Below are 18,377 nucleotides of genomic sequence, written 5' to 3'. Positions count from 1 at the left end.
GTTTTCCAAAAACACTTTATGAGTTTGGTGCAAATAGTTAATGGAAAGGACACCAATATCTGGCTGCCTTTATCCCTACAGTGCATTTATCTTGTACAGTAAATATGCTGTTTATCCAATCTGATTACATTTTTGTTTTATGAAAAAGCAGAACTGATTGTCTATAATTAGCATTAAACAGAAGGCTTGTAATTACAGCCTTTTCAACTTTTCTTAACTGTTTATACACAATTTGCAAAACAATATTATGCAAATCTTGATATTGTTGATAACATTATAGGGAAGTCAGAGGGAAAAAACCACAGACACATTGATCAGAAGCAGATCCGTACACAATTACCCAATATGTAAGTTGCAAAACACGCAAACTGCATAAGATGCTTTCTGTGAAAGAAAAACAACTAAAGGAAGATCTGAAGGTAACAGACTTATTGTATTCTTCCATATGAAAAACAAATCCTTTCTAGCTCTCTGTCCTGCATCAATGATGCTTATATCACGGTTGATACAGTTAGCTGTCCTTCAGTATGTAGCTTATTCCTCTGGAAGATCTCCTACTAAGTGTTCTTCTTTTGCTTATTTGTATTTGTATTGTACAGCTCTGTAATCTTCTCAACTGGAGAGTTGAGCAAAACAGTTTTTGAGAAATTTGAATATCATTGAATATCATTGAACATCTGTGGCATGATTTGAAGAGGGCTGTCCATGCTCGACAAACATAAAACCTAACTGAACTGGAGATATTTTGTAAGGAGGAATGGTCCAAAATACATTCATTCAGAATCCAGACACTCATTACAGGCTATAGGAAGCATCTAGAGGCTGTTATTTCTGCTAAAGGAGGCTCTACTAAATATTGATGTGATTTTTCTGTTGGGTTGCCCAAATTTATGCACCTGTCTAATTTCATTTTGATGCATATTGCGCATTTTCTGTTAATCCAATAAACCTAATTTCACTACTGAAATATTACTGTGTCCTTCAGTTATTTGATAGATAAAAATGAAATTGCTGATCCAAACACCCAAATATTTATAAATGAAAATCATGGAAATGGTCAGAGGTTCCTAAACTTTTGCATACAACTGTACATGGAGTCTTTGAATAATATTAGGACATTTGTATATGAAATTAGTTTTTTTGCACTGATCACAATTTTCAGTAAGCTAGAACTGCAACCTGAATGAAGAAAAAAGTGTGTTCAGTTCTGTAAAACTAACCAATGAAGAATAATATATTCATAAAGAAAGAGAGATGTGTGATATTGGGCCTTCACACTGCCTCTACAACTGGCTTCAGTACCACTTTCAATATATCCTACAAATCTTTGGAACTAAAGATTATTCCCATTTTATCCTTTAATCATAATGCTGGAGAGCTCTAACACATTTGTCTAAAATATCCTATATATTTTATGTATTCATGTAGGTTGGGAAGATTTACTGTGAAGGGCATAGGACATGAATAACATTTTTTTGATACTCATTAAAACTTTGAAATCAAACCATTTATCATGTCCTGTGGATGTGTACTGATGTCCCTTTAATGTAGAAATCTTTCATAATGAGATGATGAAGGTGATCATTATAATATTGTACTGCTTTATAGATAGGTATCAGGCATGGTTAAGGAATGGCTTAGGGGGAATTCGTGGCCTAATAGATAGAGAGCTTGACTCCTAACCCTAAGGTTGTGGGTACGAGTCTCGGGCCGGCAATACCACTACTGAGGTGCCCTTGAGCAAGGCACCGAACCCCCCCAACTGCTCCCCGGGCGCCGCAGCATAAATGGCTGCCCACTGCTCTGGGTGTGTGTTCACGGTGTGTGTGTTGCCTTCTGTAAAGTTTAATATTTTACATTTCATAATTATGATACATGATGCCCCCTTCAGGTTGGTTTAGAGCTCCTGCCTCAAGTGGAGGAGTTTAAGTATCTTGGGGTCTTGTTCACGAGTGAGGGAAGGATGGAGCGGGAGATCGACAGGCGGATCGGTGTATCTTCTGCAGTGATGCGGTCAATATACCGGTCTGTTGTGGTGAAGAAAGAGCTGAGCCGCAAGGCAAAGCTCTCTATTTACCAGTCGATCTACATTCCTACCCTCACCTATGGTCATGAGCTTTGGGTCATGACCGAAAGGACAAGATCCCGGATACAGGTAGCCGAAATGAGTTTCCTCCGCAGGGTGGCTGGGCGCTCCCTTAGAGATAGGGTGAGGAGCTCGGTCACCCGGGAGGAGCTCAGAGTAGAGCCGCTGCTCCTCCACATCGAGAGGAGTCAGCTAAGGTGGCTCGGGCATCTGTTCCGGATGCCTCCTGGACGCCTCCCTGGGGAGGTGTTCCGGGCATGTCCAACCGGGAGGAGGCCCCGGGGAAGACCTAGGACACGCTGGAGGGACTATGTCTCTCGACTGGCCTGGAAACGCCTCGGTATTCCCCCGGAAGAGCTGGAGGAAGTGTCAGGGGAGTTGGAAGTCTGGGCGTCCCTGCTTAGACTGCTGCCCCCGCGACCCGGCCCCGGATAAGCGGTAGAAAATGGAATGGAATGGAATGGAATTATGATACAGTACACTGAAAAAGCTAAATGAATACTTCATTCACATGTCTACCTCAGTTCCATGTGATTGAATTAAATTATTTTAACACAATTTGTTTTTGTTAATCTGACATGATTTGATCCTTTAATATGAAAAACCTCCGAATGCTCACTGAGTTTTGCTATTTATACCACACTTGTTTTAATTCAGTTTATTTGAATAATACAGTCTTTCTTTGCATCACAATTCAACTTTTGAGATTTCATGACATTACTGGATCACATTAATGATACATGAATTGATTACATTCACTGTGCAAACTGTAATTTGCAGAGCAAGGCACAACCTAACACAATTTGGTTCTCGCTTCATACCTAAATTATTTAAGTTAAAATACAACATGAACATCTCTGCTAGAAATGCCTGATTACATCTGCTAGAAATGCCTGATAAATCAGTGTAAAAAAAGTACAACAATTTTTCATTCTTTTTATATATATATATATATATATATATATATATATATATATATATATATATATATATATATATATATATCTGCAAACATCCAGGATAAATATTACCCATTCACAGTGGAAAATTAAAATAATAATAAGAATAATAAGAATAATACATATATATTTAAAAACTGATTTCTTGAGAACATGGTTCGGTTCATTCTGAAGCTTGGCTACAGACAATTCCTCACACAGGTACACTTTCCTTAACCATGTGTAATAACAAAAGCTTTTTTACATTTTGCCCCATGTTAGATTTATCCATACACTCACTATATAGAAAATTTAAGCAATATAATCCTATCTTGATGACCTACTGTATCTGACTTACATAATTAGCAATGGAATTATTTATATATATATATATATATATATATATATATATATATATATATATATATATATATATATATGTATGTTTTTGCTTTAGTTAGTAGGAAAAGCTAGAAAACAGGGTTTAATCAGAGCCTTCAGGCAGGTGGATTCTGCTCCATTTTTGGTTTCGTAGCCAAGCATTAGTGCTTTTAATTTAATGTGGGCAGCTACAGGAATCCAGTGGAGGAAAGCCAGCAACTGGATGATGTGGACAAATTTAAGAGATTAAAAATAAGTAATGCAGGCACATTCTGTATTGGTTAATGGACTCTGATAGCATGTAGACAAAGAGTTTCCAGGCCAAAACGGTAGTCTGAACACACTTTTTACATGAAAAGGACTGAACAAGTAAATTATTGGTTTCTGTAGAAATAAATGAACAAGCAACTGAGTGATTTGTGCGGAGGGAAATTACCAAATACTTCTGGTGTTTTAAGGAAGGAGCCTTCATGACCAAATCAGGCTAGGAAAATGAGTCGGTTGTTCAGAACTATACTAAAGATTGTGTGTTTTCAGTTGATGCGATGGTCGGGTTCTCCAGGGAGATGACAAGATCTTGTTGTGGGAATATATCTGCAGGGGTTTATAGCAGCTCAGACTTGCTAGGATTCAGTCTCAGGTGAAGATTTGGCTTCCATAATCAAATGTCCAGCAAACCTGCTGAGATACAAGTCAGAGCATGAATGTCTGAAGGAGGGAAATGTTAAATGTGGCCTTTGTACTGGAACTTATACCCTTGACTCTTATATGAATAAAGGATAATTTTGTTATAATTATGTGCAAATAAAAAAAAGCTGTTAATGTTACACAGGTATGGAGGACTATTATGATTCTGGAGTCCTTTTTATTCTAGACTAGTTTGCAAGTCACTTATTATCTATTTTCCTAAAACCAATCTATTTTTCTATTTTAAGAAATTAATCACAGTAAGTTTTTTACATTATACCACATTCATAACACACTTGTACAGGGATTCTCTTCTGTTAATGAACATTTTGCAGAGCTGCTGTGTGACAGTGACACTGAGCTTCCATTAGAAACTGCTGCGTGTTTGTTTTCACGGAGACGTGGCTCAGCGACAGAGTTCCGGACGCCGCCATTCAACTGGACGGGCTAACTTCATTTAGAGCCGACAGAAATGCAGCTCTGTGCGGTAAGACTCGCGGTGGTGGTGTGTGTGTTTATATCAACACGGATTGGTGCAAGAACTCTGTGCTTGTTTCTAGTTACTGCTCATCGTCAGTGGAGTTTGTGACTGTTAGATGCAGACCATTTTATTTACCACGGGAATTCACTACTGTTTACATTGTCGGAGTTTACATTCCTCCTAGCGCTAATGCTAAAGAGGCGCTAAGTGAGCTATACGGAGCTATTAGCGACCTACAGAATGTTCACCCCGACGGACTTTTTATCATCGCCGGAGATTTCAACCATGCAAATCTCAAGTCAGTGCTCCCTAAATTCCATCAACATGTGGACTTTGCTACGAGAGGTGAAAACACGCTGGATCTTGTTTACACAAACATTCCCGGCGCGTACCGTGCGGAGCCTCGCCCCCACCTCGGCTACTCAGACCACATCACTGTTATGCTAATTCCAGCATACAGACCACTCGTCAGACGCTCAAAACCGGTTATGAAGCAAGTGAAAACCTGGCCAGCAGGTGCCACCTCTGCTCTTCAGGACTGCTTTGAGTGCACTGACTGGAATATCTTCAGGGAGGCTGCAACCAACGGTGACTCTGTCAACTTGGAGGAGTACGCGTCATCAGTGACCAGTTACATCGGCAAGTGCATTGATGACGTGACCATCTCCAAGACCATTACTACACGCTCCAACCAGAAGCCGTGGATGACTGCTAATGTGCGTGCTCTGCTGAGGACTAGAGACCTAGCCTTCAGAACAGGGGACAGGGCGGCCCTAAGAACAGCAAGGGCCAAACTGTCCCGAGCCATCAGAGAGGCAAAGTGCGCACACGCCCAGACTATCCACAGCCACTTCCAGGACAGCGGAGACACCCGGCGCATGTGGCAGGGCATACAGGCGATCACAAACTACAAGACAGCTTCACCTGCTTGTGATAGCGACGCCTCCCTCCCAGATGCGTTGAACGATTTCTACGCTCGGTTCGAGGTACAGAACAACGTAACGCAGAGGAAGTCCATCCCTCCCCCCGACGACCAGGTACTCTGTCTATCCACGGCCGACGTGAGGAGATCTCTATGCAGAGTTAACCCACGGAAGGCTGCTGGACCAGACAACATTCCTGGCAGGGTGCTCAGAGAATGTGCAGAACAGCTAGCGGATGTCTTTACGGACATCTTCAACATTTCCCTGAGCAGCGCCGTTGTTCCTACGTGCCTCAAAACTACCACCATCGTTCCTGTCCCAAAGAAGTCTACAGTGTCCTGCCTCAATGACTATCGTCCCGTTGCACTCACACCCATAGTTATGAAGTGCTTCGAGAAGCTCGTCATGAGGCACATCAAGACGCAGCTACCACCCTCACTGGACCCCCTACAGTTCGCGTATCGTCCAAACCGCTCCACAGACGATGCCATTGCCACAGCTCTCCACTTAGCCCTCACCCACCTGGACAATAAAGACACTTATGTACGAATGCTGTTCATAGACTTTAGTTCAGCATTCAATACAATCATCCCTCAGCACCTGATTGGGAAGCTGAGCCTGCTGGGACTAAACACCTCCCTCTGCAACTGGATCCTGGACTTCCTGACTGGGAGACCTCAGTCAGTCCGGATCGGGAACAGCATCTCCAGCACCACCACACTGAACACTGGAGCTCCTCAAGGCTGCGTGCTCAGTCCGCTGCTGTTCACTCTGCTGACTCACGACTGTGCAGCAACGCACAGATCGAATCATATTATCAAGTTCGCCGATGACACGACCGTGGTGGGTCTCATCAACAAGAACGACGAGTCAGCATACAGGGAGGAGGTGCAACAACTAACTGCCTGGTGTAGAGCCAACAACCTTTCTCTGAATGTGGATAAAACTAAAGAGATGGTTGTGGACTTCAGGAGAGCACGGAGTGACTACTCTCCGCTGAACATCGACGGATCATCTGTGGAGATCGTCAAGAGCACCAAATTTCTTGGTGTTCATCTAGCGGAGAACCTCACCTGGTCACTCCACACCAGCGCCATCACCAGGAAAGCCCAGCAGCGTCTCTACTTCCTACGAAGGCTGAGGAAGGCACATCTCCCTCCCCCCATCCTGACCATGTTCTACAGAGGGACCATTGAGAGCATCCTGAGCAGCTGCATCACTGTCTGGTTCGGGAACTGCACCATCTCAGAACGCAAGACCCTGCAGCGGATTGTGAGGACAGCGGAGAAGATCATTGGGGTCTCTCTTCCCTCTATCACAGACACTTACACCACACGCTGCATCCGCAAAGCCAACAGCATTGTGGATGACCCCACACACCCCTCACACACACTCTTCACCCTCCTGCCATCTGGAAAAAGGTACCGAAGCATTTGGGCCCTCACGACCAGACTGTGTAACAGTTTCTTCCCACAAGCCATCAGACTTCTCAACAACTGAAATGTACTGTACTGAGCACAACATACACACACATCATCTGTATGGACTGCATAGACCCTCACAAAACACACACACTGACACAACATACTGTTTACATGCTGCTTACAATCCAGCAAACTGTTTACATGCTGTTTTGCACACCTTGTCTGCTGTTTTTTTGCACAAACTGTCCCAACATTTCAGCCATTTTTGCACATACTGTACAATATCTCAGCCATTTCGCACATACTATATTAACACATACAGTATTAACACTGGTCGGTCGGCGCTGTTTCTGTGACTGTTTCTGTGACTGTTTACTATTTATTGTCTTTTGTGTACTGCATTTTTTGTACTTTTTGTATTGTCTTGTAACTTGTGTCTGCACTGTCATTGTCCTGCACTGTCTGGTCCTGCACTGTCTTTAGTCCTGCACTGTCTTGTCTGTCTTGTTTGTCTTGTCCTGCACTGTTTGCACCAGGTACTATTCAGGTTAGATTTAGAATAGTAAAGCTAATGCAAAGAAAAAACCAACCCTCTTAGTTAATGAAAAGCATTAGTTTAAATGTCTTCTTCTTCTTCTTCTTCTTCTTCTTCTTCTTCTTCTTTTTCTTCTTCTTCTTCTTCTTCTTCTTCTTCTTCTTCTTCTTCTTCTTCTTCTTCTTCTTCTTCCTGCTGCTCAAGTGAAAAATAAAATTGAGTAAAAACTTTGATTGTATTTAAATAAATACAAATTTTAATCTAACACACTGAAAGTAGAATATGGTGTTCAAAATTGTTCAAAGGAGATTTGTCACATAAAAATCACAGTAATATTATTATATTAAGTTATATTCTATATTCTAAGATAGTATAGTATAAAAGTTAGGAATAAATATATTACTCACTTAAACCAAAGTCTCAATGTAATCCATTCCACAAGTTTTATCAGGCACAGTGGCTTATGGTTCAGTAACTCAAGGATATCACGATTTTGTGATTGCAGAAATTAAGACAGAAACACATAGAAAGTAATAACATAGATGTCTTCACTGGATGGAGATTAAAAGAAAAAATCCTGTACTTGCAATTTAGTCAATTAAACTAGTTTCCCCAAATAAAAGCAATAAATAAAATGCAAAATCAAATAATCCAAAGCATTAAGGCTTCGGCAATCACAAATAAAAATCTCAAACTCTACAAGTGACTGGTGGTTAGTAAGTAGTCTCACACATTTGGGGTTTGATTCCTGCATACACCCTGTGTTTGTTTCTCCCTCTGGTTTCCTCCCCAATCCAAAAACATGCATTGTAGGCTGATGGGTATCCTATATTGTGGGAGTGAGTGTGTGCAGGATTGTGCCCTGTAATAGTTTGTAACCCCATCTTTGTGTAGGAACAGCAGTACATAAGATGAAGGGATGGCATATGTTATATATATATATATAAACCTGAAAACAACTGAAGGCTGCCAAAAATGGATCACAGTTAAAAGTATAATTCTATGAATATAAAATGATCATTAGCATTCATAGCTGCTTTATTTCTCTCAGCAAAATGGCATTTGGTATTCATTATTCTGAAAAGACTATTTTATTGTCACCATACTGAGTACAGCAAAATGAAAGCAGTCCTTACAGTGCAATTCACTTAAAATTTGGTGCAAGCTACAATTCTAAGAATTGAAATAAAATGTGAATGATGTGGGAAATAAGGGGAATAAGGGAAAAAATATATCAAATATATGCTCTAACATGCACACATTGACTCATAAGGAGTATGTTAGTTAGATGATTGTGTGGACACGGTGTATTAGAGAAGCGTAAGTATAAAAATAATCAGGCCATATGCTTCAGGAGCACTCCAGAACGCAATACATTCATGCAGTGTATTTTGGGTGGCAGCTGCAGGACAAAATCTGATGTCACTGCAGTAAGTTTGTCTGGTGCCAGAAGCTTCCATCACAGATGGATGCAGCACTGGCACAAATAAGCAAGCAGGCAGCAAAAAGCCATCAATCAATAGGGAAATAGAGGCACAGGCAAGGGTTCAACCAGACCCATTATCCAAAACCGGGCATAGAGCCATGGAAAGAAACTCTTCTATATATAAACTATGATATCATTATCATTATATTTCTGTCACCCAGCCAGTCAGCAACTATTATTGTTGCGTGCTTCTGTGTTAGGTACGGTTCTGTACCATTTGGCTTCATTTAACCCAGCAGAGAAATAGGGGAAAGAGGTCAATAGAAACCGATTAGTATGATTAGGATAAGCCCAGTGCTTTGACCTGTTAAAACAGTGTATAATTAAGGGCCATTAATCGAGTGCTAATAAGTCAATATCAGTCCAACCTCATGTAAGCCTTGCAAAAGGTTTAACAATCATTGAACAATAAGTGAAAAGTAAGTCTGTGTTATTTTTATGGTTCATCCGTTTTTTTTATTTTATTCGGTGCAGGAATGCTAAATAAAATGGAACCTACAGCAATGAAAATGTAATCTTAATTCTTTTAAATGCTGATTTTTTTTTCTTCTAATGTTAGACAAAAATCTTAAATGTGGTGTCATGTCTCTATGGACAATTTTGCCCTAGCTTAGTCCTTGTTGTTGTTCCAAATCTTTTGTTTCTTCCCCTGCCTGGGTTCATTATATCAGTGTTTCACTCTAGTTTTCAACATTACTAAAGATTATCTGCACTTTCATCTGGCATCCAGGGAATTCTTAAAGGAGCAGGGACAATTAACAGGGACAATTTACAGGGACAATAAAGTCAATTTAGTCTTTCTCGGTACTAATACATAAAAAAATATATTGGAATCAAAAAGTAAGATATTAAAAATCTGTGAACTTGATCCTGTTTGGAGCAATTCTAAAATCTAATAAGATCATCTACAGGCTCCAAGCTGAATTCCACATAAATCTTGCAAATATTCATCTAATCATTGTTGAGAAATCACACTAATCCATTTTGGATGAATGCATGCATGGCAAACATTTTAGAGAAAATGAGTCTTGAGATGCTGAGCATGAACATGTAAGTATCAACAGTATGAAGACAGGAAAGATGTTACGAAAGCAACTATTTTAAACGTTTGACCTTCCTGTGGCCTTCGTCCTGTTTGGCTCTGTTTCAAAATGTAATTATTTCTGCTGGCTACAAAGCTAATTCCATAGAGCTAAAAAAAAAAACTGCTGTGGCTTTTCCTGGCAGCTCCGGTGTTTAATTGGCTCAAAATCCGACACTAAACAGAATGAACTATGAGATCTCACTCACAGGAATATGTACGCCTCGAAAAGGAAAATGCTATATAGTATAAATCAGCACCAGGAAATCAAAAGAGTGTGTCAGAGCGAGTGAGTCAGAGTGAGCGAGTGAAAGAAAGAGAGCTTTTATGCCAGTGATTTAGGGTTAATTGCTTGGACAACAGTTTCTGCAATGTACATTTGTAGAGCTCGATGAAGGAAGATCATGCTGTAGGTTCAGAAGATTAACTGGCCTACTCTACAAAAATCTTAATAAGAAATAAAAAAGTCTCGATATAATCAGATGTTTCTTGTATTTTCTATTGTAAAATTAAGTATAAGATTATTAAACATATTTCCACATTTTTTTTTTTTTTACTAATTCCAGTGTTTAGTTTTTCTTTTTTTACTTACTTATTTTCTTTTGTTTTTTAAATATTAATTGTTTCAAGAAATGATTAAAAGATGCAAAATGATTTTAATTGATATTTTAAGTTTGGAATTAGTATAAAAGTCAGAAAGGTTCAATAATCTTATATTTGGTTTGTTGTCATCTCATAGAAGAACACATCTGCACTTTATATGACTTAATAGTTACTGTTCTGCCACTAATTTGGAATATTTTTATATTTTATATATATTTTTACTATACGTCTCTATTTCTGCCACTATATTTTAAATAATATTTTTTTTTATAATTCTATTGTCGGAGTCTATTTTTATTGATTTTGATTCCTTTTTTTTATGACATGAAAAGCATTTCACTCCATGTCATACTGTGTTGAACCTACATGCCAAGGTTCTGTTTAATTTTAAATATTAAATTCAAGATATTTCTGATGTCGAACTGGTGTGGATTAATTTCAGGAGGATGATTTTGCAGGCTAGGAAAAAACTTTCTTTATTTAAGTGTCTTGTTTCTCTCTAAATTTACATTTTGACAATTAAGCATATATTTACAAAATTACAAACAAATTTGTCTGTTTGTCTGACTGCCTGCCTGCCTGTCCATCTGTCTGACTGTATGTCTGTTTGTTTGTTTGTTACAGTGGTGAAAGTAAAAACCATTGTATACCATTATCAAAGCTTTATATTGTATTTATGCATGAGTCTAGAGTGTTTATGCTTGAGTCTTTCATAGAAAGTGCAAAAATAAAAAGCTCTTTGACTGAAATTTAAAGTGCAAATATTATTGTACACATTTAAATAACAAGTTAAAAATTTGCAACGATGGATCAGGTTCATTAAAAATGTGTTTTATAGATTCCAAAAAGGGTGTATAAACTAAACCAAGAGCTGATTTTCAAGAACTGCCAGTCTAGCCAGAAACTACCTCATGTGGAGTTGAAGTGTTTTCTACAAAGTCTTTGATTAGCCCCGATAATTAGAAGGTCAGGCTGAAACCAGCGAGACAACTCTGCTAATTGGAAGCCTCGGTTCACTAACTAGAAAAGCGTGATCTTGCCAGCAGCCTTGTGGATCAACGTTAACAGGGTCGATGATGATTGCCTAGGGCAGCATTCGCCTAACAGACAGTTCTGACCACTGTGTCACATTTTTCCTACTCGTTAGCCTACATTAACCTCACGCCTGAAGGCAAGTCCTAACAGGCAGATGAGGGTGCTGAGGAGAAAATGATGTTAAACAATTATCCAATTAGCAGTCTCTCACCCGAAGTGATTTTCTTTGTATTTGTAGATAAGCTTATAAATGTCACTTGGAGTGTACTGTTGTTAGCAAACACAGAATAGGAACCTGAAATGTGGCATGGTTTCAGCAGGGTGTTTGTGTGAGATGGGAAATTAGATGGGAGTTCTGGTGTGAACATTGTAAGGATTCTCACAGTAATTGTTGACAAATAGGGTTTGATATTGCTAATCCTCTGATGGCTCAATAACTCAGAATGAGGTCTTTGGCTTGTAAAGCAAAGCACATATTGATTGCACCGTGACGTAGACCATTAAATCAGAGTCACAGTTTTGGTGAGTTTTCGAATCTGATTGGTCAGAAGGTGAATAAATTGCTTTAATTTAGATCACAGGTTTATTTTAATCCACTTGTACTAATACATTAATATGTCTATAACAACTCAGTCACTTTTAAGGTGGATGCTACTTGCAAATCTCTGGCTAATAATAAATACAATGTTAAAATGTGTTATTTTTGGGCAAAGTAAAAATGTCTAATTATTGATACGGTAAGGTTTATTGTAAGAAGGCATTATTTAGCATTTCTCAACCAATGTAACAGGAAGACAGAAGACATTGTGCTTTTTTCCTGGATAACAAAAATCTGCATTTTTTTATTAATTATAAGAAGAAGATAAAAGACAGAGGCTGGTGAGTAAATTACTTAAATGTAAGTAACACAACATTAAATATAACTATAAAGTGTTAAAGTACATCAGACATCAGTAGTCTAAAAAATTTAAAAATTTTAATTTTTGACTTATTGCTTTTGTATGAGCAGAATAAATATACCAGGATTTATTTACACCACAAATAAATGTGTTGTTGATTATTTTCCTACAGCAGCATGCCCTGTTATGTTTTATTCATTAATTAATGAACAGTTTAAGCTGCAGATGTTTAGTTATAGTTAATATTATTGACTGTCATAAACTCAGATGGACAAAATGCATAATTTCATGTATCCTTGGTCTTAGCTGTGGTCCAAGTTAACGCTATGTATAGAATGATTCACCTTATTGCCAACAACATCATAAAATTTGGATAAGATACTCTTCAAAGATGTCATGTAAAGTGTTTCATTAATTTTTACTTGTCATATTGTAATCATTGATGCAGTATAAATTATAAATGACCTTTACTGCCGGCTCTGTTTAAGATGAATCAGTGTGCTCTCTTACTCTTAGTAGGTCTCAGCTTTGAGTCTTTCTCCTTCTCCTTAAATGTCACGTACGTACTCTAACATAACAGTTGGCCTTTGGAGTGGCTTATTTAATTATTCAACTCAATTCAATTCAAATTTATTTGTATAGCGCATTTAACAATGGACATTGACTCGAAGCAGGTTTACAGAACATAAGAAACATAAGTACAAAGATGTAATTATATAAAGATTAATGTAATACAAAAGTTACAGATTAATATTAGACTTATATTTATTTGTGTTTGTATTTATCCCCAATGAACAAGCCTGAGGTGACTGAGGCGACTGTGGTGAGGAAAAAGTCCCTTAGATGTTAGTGGAAGAAACCTTGAGAGGAAAGAACCCCAAAAGGGAACCCATCCTCTTTTGGGTGACATTGGAGGGTGTGATTTATAAATATACACTCCAACAATTGTGTATTGATTAGGAGGTTGTTGTCCTCAAAGACCACATGTAGTTGGCATCTCCTCTTAGAATGTCTCACCTTAGCTGGTACATCTTAAGATGCCTCAGGATCCTCACAGTGTCACATCTCTATGAAGGTCCAAAATCTTCATGCCACCAAACACTACTGGAACCGGTACAACTTATACGCATCAAGGTAACTACATCCATCTCCAGTTAAAAAATGGCTATATTTCCTATATATGAATGGCTATGTTTCTTTATTCTGCCATGTGCATGTAATTAGGACTTCACATAACAGTTGTTAACTCCACAAAATCAGATCAGGCTAGTTCTATCAGCAGAAAACCATGTCAAAGTCTACCATTTTCTTTACTTCCTATAGTCCACAGATCCACACTGAAAAAGTAATGAGTACACACACTCTAAAACACACTGAGATCCCAAGCCTGATCCTGCCTGCCAATGTCACCCACTATAATAATACTAGTCGGTGTGGAGAAGCTCACTTTCTCTGGTCAGTGTGTTGAGAGAAATGCTGTGCAAGACAAATCCTTTAAAATTGAACGGTTTGATACCTGTATCACAAAAATACCAAAACCATTTATTTGCATTGAAACCAAAAGGAAAGAGTGAATGTGAGATCTTGTAAAACATTTCTGTATATTCATGTGAAGGAATGGCTTGTGTTGTACATTTACAATCCTGCAAAGATCAAGGCGTCTCAGTTTGAGCTGTAAACTGTATAATAAATGAAAAGAATCCTTGATTATGGTTAATCAGTGAAACAAATAATATTTGTATATATAAATATAATATAATCCTCCAAGTTATTGTGTCCTTCTACCTCCCAAAACATGCCAGTTGGCGAACAGGCTACACTAAGTAAACTGTAGGTGTGAATGAGTGTGTAAAAGTGTATATGGTGTCCTGCAATGGACACGAATGCAATTCTTGTCTCATTCATTGTTCCTGGGATAGACTCATGGATTCACTGCAACACCAAAACATTACAGAAGATAAATGGATGACAACCAGGGCCAAGATGTTGAAAATATATAAGAGGCAGTATGGGAAATACTTTAAATATTAAAACATGTTCAAATAAAGCTATACAACCCTCCAATGTGTTTTGTTCATTATTTGCTCCTTTTCCTGAAGGGTGTTAATCATTTTGGAGCTAAATGTAACTCATTCATGTTATATTTATGGGTTTCTTTATTTGCTGACCTATTAGGCCAACAGGCCTTTGTGTCACATGTACACTTGATAAATAAAATGCATGAATAAGACAAAATCTATGAAACACATCTACTGAGGATAAAGAAATCAATACAATACTAATAAGATGTCTAATAGTCAGTCACTAGGAAACCACAGCTCCGCTCTCTGATTCACTCCCTCTTCTTTTTCTGGTAGTGTTACATGACCAGACAACTCGACCCTCAAGTTCTACTTCCTTATTCAATTGAATTATTTTTGGCTCAGGCTAATATACTAGGGCAAACACCCAGAACAAGATGTGTTTTTCTACTTTCCACACACAGGGAAGACATTAGGATAAGTTTCTACTTCAAACACGCTTGTGTGAAATAGCCCGCAGATTCTGACAGATTTTATATTCACTTTGTAGTTTTGGTGGAAAAAAACCCCCCCAAACAAACAGAATTTCATCACATTATGACTTGCAGAGCTGTGTGATCCACCTGCATGTTCTCAGAGGGTTACAAAGGTAAATGCTTTCACGAACATTTTGCTGCCAGCACATTTGCTTTGCCTTTACGCTTCTCATTACTTTCATGTCAAAATGTTCTGCGCTCAATGTGGGTACTGTCTGTGGCTCGAAAAGTCTCCAGAGTACCATGTCCTTTGTAATGTAATAAATTCCACTGAATTACTGCTACACATAATGACATTACAACCTGGTGACATCAATTTAGTTGCTTTAAGACAGGGCTCTCATTCTACCAGCACTCACTATTTGTCACAGCTGCTGTTTGGGGAAACTCACAGGGCACCTCAACAGCACCTCCAACTGCTTGCACATTGAATTGTTCTGCTCTCTGTTCTATACCAAGCCATCAAGCCATTGGGCTTCTCAACCCAGAACTGAACTGCATCAAACTGAGACGCAGACACAAACACACTCATTCTATAAATATACTGTATGTTTACACCACCACCTAAACAACCACTGAAAAGGATGGACACTTTAGTGCTGTTTTGCAGAAAAATGCAATGCTGCTATTGAAAGAGTACATATGTTTACAGCCTCTATTTGCACAATGCCAACACACTCTGCATTCTGGTTAGCGCTATACTGTATTTTATGTGTCTGTCATGTAAAGTATTGTATCTAGCGTATCTGTCTTGCGCTGTTTATGTAGCTAGGACAACTTATTCTTTAGTCTTTAGACCTTAGCCCTGTGTTGTTTATGTAGCTCTATGTTTGAAATGACAATAAATGACAATAAAATGATTATAAAAGCTTCTTGACTTGACTTGATTATACCCAGACATACAAAAGGCATGTCTTCCAAACCATCAATGTTAGTATTCTACTAATCCACCTGAAGGAAAAGAAAAAGAGAAAGCATAGCAGATCCTAGAAGAAAAAATGAACAATAATCAATCACTTTAGGTGGTAGATCCAGAGCCTATCTGAGGAACAATGAGTGTGTGGTTTGAAAATTCCCCCTGGATAGGATACCAGTCCATTGCAGGGCACCATGCACACACATTTACCCCTATGGAAAATTAAGCATAGCCAATCCAACTAACAGCTAGTTAGGAGGAAAATGAATAAACCCAGAATAAATGCATGTGAATAGGGTGAGAACATGTTAAACTGCACACAGAGAAATGAGCTGGGCTGCATAAATAGTCATCCGAGTGATATGGAAAAAAGAAATAAATAAAGGATATGGATGATGAGAGGTAGGGAAAATCAGTCAGATAGAGATAATTATGACATGACATAACAAAGCTTCTAAAAGATACCCATCCCTTTATCTGTTCATCCTGCATCATCCAAAAGAAAATTCACAAGCACCTTATAATGTTTTTTTTTTTTTTTAGATATCCTTTTCTCTCTTAAGGTCTGATTTCAATTATACACGAGTGTCCGTTATTAAAGTGGCCCTGCTTTTATTTTTCTGTGACAAGTTTTTCTCAAACTCAGTAAAATAACCAGTATGGCTTGCAGCTACAATGATTAATCCCCTCCAATGAAATTCAGCTCTTCCCCTTGTTTTAATAGATGAATCAGAAATGATTCATATGGAGCAAATGAAACACATGTGATTCAGTAACATTTAAGATCTATTTTTATCCAAAGACAGGAGTGAGTTGGAAAGTGTAGTTGATTTCCTTGTTTTTTATTTATTGGCTATAAACTTTTTGATAAAAATCTAATAAAAAAAAAGGCCCTGCCCACAAGCTCTGCTCATAAATATAGATGAAATATAGATAAAAGCAGATGACACTTCCTGCTGCAAATAACTGTGTTAAAGAAAAATGTTTAGTGCAGATTATGTGCAGTTTGTTTAGTCATGATTTACTGGTTTGCACTAAAGAAATGAGATTGCGATTGGCATACGCTTGGAATATATTTAAATATTTTAAGGTAATACTTTTTCATACCGCAATAAACCGGTGTGTACGTTATTAAACTGGGTGCAGTTTCCGGCACTACAGCTAGAATTTAAGTTTTCTTTATTTTTTAACATGCAGATTAGAGGCTAACATACTTTGAAGGAAAGTAAATTAAATAGTTGGATTCTTGCTCAACCTGACATGGGTACAATTGACCACTTTAGCTCATGTTTCATTGGGTGTTGAGAGATAAAAAATGATTCAGCTTGCTGTGGAAATTAATATTATTGTATTACCCAGAAAAGTAAGGATTCCCTTAGGTGCTAAGAATTTGTTTCTGCCAGCTTTAACAAAGATTATAGTCATAAAGGTTAAGGGAAGTGGGTAATAATCTCTACTGTTTCTCTGCAAAATGGTAACCAAGTTAGGCTGGTAGGCTATGCGGTCTGTTTTTAAATCTTTAATTGTTGGCACTCAGACATGTGAATCTATAAATAAATATATGCAATATGTATAATTGTGTGTTTGTTTAATGCAGCTGTGATTAGTTCAAGAAAAAAATCCCCCGAGGCAACCATAAAGCTCTGTTGCATGAGGGCTGAATGCATTTCACACAGAAAAAACAATGCTTCATTCTTTACTTTATTTCTTCTTGGGTTTCCTGGATATCACTGTTGATTATTTTCGCTCCTTTGGTTAGAGGGTTTGTATGAATTCATAAATGACCTCGTGGGATGTGGATCTAACTTGAGTTTATGCGTTTTATGGCCTGGATCTGAGAGTGAGGGGAAAAAATGAACGCAATTTTATCTATACATGTCCAACTGAACTGATGGACATTTGGTTTCATTTAGAAGCTGGTGCTGAGTATAGAAAATCAGTACAATGGTCAATGTTTCTGCTTTGGCCTTTGGGATTAATCATTTTGTTTCAAATAATCATTCGGTATAAAATTTACAATAACTAACTGTTGCGTATTCCCAGAAACACTAGAAATGCTGGTCAGTGTTGCATGGCCTAAGACAACTCACAACAAAATCAGTTGCTAAAAGGTTTAAACAGAAATCAGACACATATGGAAGCACTTGAGTGCAGCCTGTGCTGCTGTTTAACTAAACTTTAGCAATTGGGAATAAATCAAAGGCATGCCAGTGTCCAAACACTCTGTCCCAATCTTGTTTAGAAATATTTTCTAGTCTATAAAATCAATTTCACAGCAGTTTATAATGTGTAGCATCTGACTTCCATTAGGCCTATAATGAGTTTAGTCCCTGAAAGATTCAGAA

The sequence above is a fragment of the Tachysurus vachellii genome, chromosome 10, assembly GCF_030014155.1.
Source record: "Tachysurus vachellii isolate PV-2020 chromosome 10, HZAU_Pvac_v1, whole genome shotgun sequence".
Lineage (NCBI taxonomy): Eukaryota > Metazoa > Chordata > Actinopteri > Siluriformes > Bagridae > Tachysurus > Tachysurus vachellii.
Note: the sequence above shows the minus strand (reverse complement) of the source record.